The following is a 3,399-nucleotide window of genomic DNA, read 5'->3' on the forward strand; positions in this document are numbered from 1 at the left end:
CACATAGGTAGCAGGAACCCAAAATATCATCAACTGCTTTTCCCAGGCCATTATCAAGGAGCTGGATCAGAAGTGTAGCAACCAAGACACAAACTATTGCCCACATGGGATGCTGGAGTCGCAGGCGGTAGCTTGACCCACTATGCCACAATGCTGGCCCAAGGGCTTGCTTTTTAAAAACATTTATCTACTTACTTGAAAAGCAGAGTTACAGAGAGCATGTAAAAGGAAGAGAGACAGAGACAGAGATACAGAGACAGAGAGATTGATTTTCCATCCACGGGTTTACTCCTCAAATGGCTGCAATGGCCAAGGTTGGGCCACAAGGAAGCCAGGAGCCTGGAACTCCATCCAGGTCTCCCACTTGAATGGCAGAGCATAAATGCTTGGGTAATATTCCACTGCTTTCCCAGGCACATTATCAGGGAGCTCTATCAGAATCAAAGTGTCCAAGACTCAAACAGGCACTCTGAAATTGGAAGCCGCCATTGCAGGTGGCAGCTTAACCCACTGCTTCATGAAGCTGGTCCCAATGGTTGCATTTTAAGGAGCTCTTCTGCTACTAACAGAAACAGATAGTGATCCAGAGATTTGAGTAATTTATTTGGGAAATAATCCCAAGGTTTCAGTACATGGTGAAGGAGTGGGAAACTGAAACAATAAAGGGATAAAAGTTAAGCGTACACTAGTCAGTGGGTGACCACGTGAGCTCCTAGGACACAAGTCTGTGGAAATCGAGACAGTGTCAATCAATCATGTCAGAATTATTCCACGAGGATTGGAGAAGCTGTGATATTTATTCAAGAAACTTCTCTGGTTGAGAATTCCTTCCAGATGTTAATCTCTCTTGTTTCCATTCCAATTCTTTCTTTATAGCAAAGTAAATTCCATATTTAAGTATGAAAGCTGAAACCAACATAATCCTAAGGTGGTAGAACATATTATTTCAAAGTAATCTCAAGTAGAAATACAAAACTTAAAAAAAAAGAATATTGAGTTAATGAATTTAACCATTATCAATTTCAAATTCTTGAAAATTTGTTTACTTGAGAGACAGAGGAGAGCTTCCATTCCCAGATGCTCACAATGGCCAGGGTGGCTGAAGCCAGGAGTGGGGAACTCAATCCAGACCTCCAGAGTGAGTGGCAAGAACCCAACTACTTGAGCCATCACCGCTGACTCCCAGGACTTACATTAGCAGAGAGCTGGAATCAGGAGCCAGAGCCACATATTGAATCCAGGCATTACAGTGTGAGACATAGGCATCTTCACTGGCTTAACAGCTAAGCCAAACACATAGCCCTCAAATATTTTATACAGTAAGTAATTTCAGAAATGAATAAATTGGAACAGGTATTTTTTTCTCAATATGCACAGATACACTTAAAATTTATGAATCTTGATCTTGCTGAAAGTGCTTTGCCAGAACCTGAGCAGTTTCTATGATGTTGGAAATGGCAAGACTATAGGAACTATATGAAGAGTGCAGTGACTTGAAGATGGATGTAATGCCCGGAGAGGGTGACTTTCTGTGTGTTGAGGTTGGAAGTGGGATCCGGAGCCATTCCTGAGTCCCTCCTGCCACAGGACCTCACTCAGCTCCAAAGGAAGGCCTGATGGAGGAGGAGGCGTGGCCTAGCCAAGGCATCACTAGCCAGGAAAGGCAGCCTTGCTAACTGGTGCAACCCTGGGAAGCAGCCTGCCCATGTCACCGGCCCACACTTCCAAAGCTAGGACAAGGGAGGAACTGGATGACAGGAGGATGACCACAGCTGTACAGAAGAGGAGCAGCTGAGTGGTGTGGTATGCTATATAGTATCAATGGCCCTGGAAGAAACTAACGCGATGTTTCTGAGAACCTCCGGAGCCAGAAAAGCAGCCCTGGATGGCGGATTTCAGATGCATTATGAGAAGACCCCGTTTGATCAGTTAGCCTTCATTGAAGAGCTTTTTCACTTGTGGTTGTCAGTCATCTGACCGAAAAACTCGGTTGCAACGAGATTATTAGCTGAATGCTGATGGAAGAGGAGGAAACTACTTGAGGTGGGGCCCAACATTTCACCTGCTTTGGGGTTTGTTACAAATAGGTTCTGAGCCAGTGAAAACCTTGATCTTCAGGAAAATAACTTTGTTTTTCAGAACAGAAGACCAAGGGACACTGCACAGTTATGAAAAAGGAAAAGAATAATAAAGGAAAAAGGAGCTAGGACGGTTGAAGTCCATTTTCAAGAATGCCCTGAAATACCCATGGCTTGTGACTTTGTGTACTATGAAGATTATTTTCCTTGCATTGGAAAAGATGTTTTTCATATTTGTTTGGCTGAAAAGATGGTTTTGCAAGAGTAATCCATGACCAAGACAAACTGCCATTATAAGAGCCCACTGATAATTATATAAGAAAAATGTCTCCAAGATCATTTGGACTGAAAGCCTGTTGAGAAAACTTTGAAAGTTACAAACAATTATTTTTGCCATGGTTATCAAAGGCTAACTTTTCAGTTGTAAGTTGAGTATTCTTCATTATCCAAAAGGATGAACGAACTCAAAAAGAAATCATATTTATCCCACATGCTATATATTTTTTTTTTCTTGAAAAAAAAGAAAAACGGGGTTTATTGATTTTCTTTAAACTGCAAATAGTCGTTACAAAAAAGTTTTTTTTTTCTTTTAAATAAATTCACACAAAGAAAGAGAAATAGAAAGCAATGGTAGTGGCCAGCCAAAGGAGTAATTACATTCATCTTTGTGTGTGCGCGCGCGCCAGTTCTGTTTACATCAACATCGGAAACTCCACACCTAGAATCCAGAACCTTAGCTCTGCCAGCGGAATGTCGAGACGGGCGCGTGGAAGTTAAAGGGTTTCTCTCGCTGACGCTCCCTTTCAGAAGGTGCCCCCGACAAGCTGGTTCCCTTCTGCACTGTCACAGAACCTCTACAAACATTCTCAGTCCTAGTCGTGAGAGGCCGAAAGAGAAAGAAACTCAATTTGCAGTCCAACACAAAGGGGGGAATTTCTAAAATAAATAATCCAACAGTTTTTTGCATTTTTTTAAATTAATTTTTCATTTTTTTTAAAATAAAATAACCAAAAAAAGTGTAAAGTTACAAAAAATGTTGTTGAAGAATAATATATTAAAACTGTGGAAAAAAAAAGGAAAGACACGTCACAAAATTTTAAGATTAATATGAAGATCATGATTTAACATAAAAGAATATATTCTATGGATTTGTCATCCCGATAAATATGAACAAAATTAACAAAAAAAAGGCATAGTTTGGCAATAAATACGTTTTGATAAGTTAAATAAGCTTTTTTATATTGATGTGCAGTGACAAGCAAAATTTTTGCTCTCCAATTTCTGAAAGTTACATGAAGTTTAAATCCCAGGGAAAAAAAGC

This window comes from Oryctolagus cuniculus, chromosome 20 (assembly GCF_964237555.1).
Source record: "Oryctolagus cuniculus chromosome 20, mOryCun1.1, whole genome shotgun sequence".
In the NCBI taxonomy this organism is placed as follows: domain Eukaryota; kingdom Metazoa; phylum Chordata; class Mammalia; order Lagomorpha; family Leporidae; genus Oryctolagus; species Oryctolagus cuniculus.